The sequence below is a fragment of the Choristoneura fumiferana genome, chromosome 28 (assembly GCF_025370935.1).
Source record: "Choristoneura fumiferana chromosome 28, NRCan_CFum_1, whole genome shotgun sequence".
Taxonomy (NCBI): domain Eukaryota; kingdom Metazoa; phylum Arthropoda; class Insecta; order Lepidoptera; family Tortricidae; genus Choristoneura; species Choristoneura fumiferana.
In genome coordinates this window covers 8,862,688-8,863,687 of record NC_133499.1, presented here as the reverse complement: position 1 = coordinate 8,863,687, position 1,000 = coordinate 8,862,688, and positions in this window count along the sequence as shown.

The window sequence follows — 1,000 nt, the reverse complement described above, 5'->3', positions numbered from 1 at the left end:
GAAGTCTAAATCCTCAGTTTTTAAGTCTAACCCTATCTTCGCCGCAATACATAGGATGATGTGGACTGCATTCTCTTTGGGTAATTCCTTACACCCACTATTTCAATGTCATTTTTGGAGTGTCCGTTGCTCTTGGTTATGCAGCTGGTCCTCAAGCTGAACCACTCTCTGTTTTAGGAGACAGAAGTCCAGTTCCTGTTCCTCTAATTTTTTCATCTTGGTTTCCACCGTCACTAGTCTAGATTCAAAATCATTTAGACTTGAGCAGCACTTTGAAACAGATTCAGAGAGACATTTTAGGTGACCTTTCATCTCGCTCAATGTCCTGGCGCAGCAATTTGATCTCAGCTGTGAGCGCCGTAATTGCATTGGATTCCACGCTTCCGGTAATAGTGTTGAGGGCGACACTGAAGCCGCCTTACGATTTTGTGGCCGAAGGGTCACCTTGTCATTGCTGCTGTCATTGGGAAGGACGGCCGAGCCGGCGAATCCAGGTTACCTTTTTTAGCCAGCTTACATGACATACCGGACAGACCCACTCCAGGTTTGTTTTATCTTGTAAATCGCCTGAAATATTTACGCATATCGGATGGTACGTTTCTTACACTTTGAACACTCTACGTATTGTTGTTGTCTTTGCAAACGCCTTGCGGCACCCAGCGCAACCTCCCGCCATTGTCAGAGTCCGGCTTGAGTAACAGACAAAGTTCGCCGCAAAAAAAAAAAAAAAAAAAAAACCGATGCAAAGTAGCAGCTACTCTGCGTAGCAATAGGTGCGCGATATCGTAGTAGCGCTACGTAAACCGTAGCACTAGCAGCCCGTAGCACGTAGCACTCAGCACTGGACCGAACCAAACGGTCAATATTTTTGCGGCGCGCAAGCGACTGTATCGGTGGCTCAGCGTCTCGGCGTAGGATTACAGACGCCCAGCGCTGCGTAGATCGCAAGTTCAATCCCGCGCCACAACACACTCATGCGCACATGAGCCTCGGCACTTCG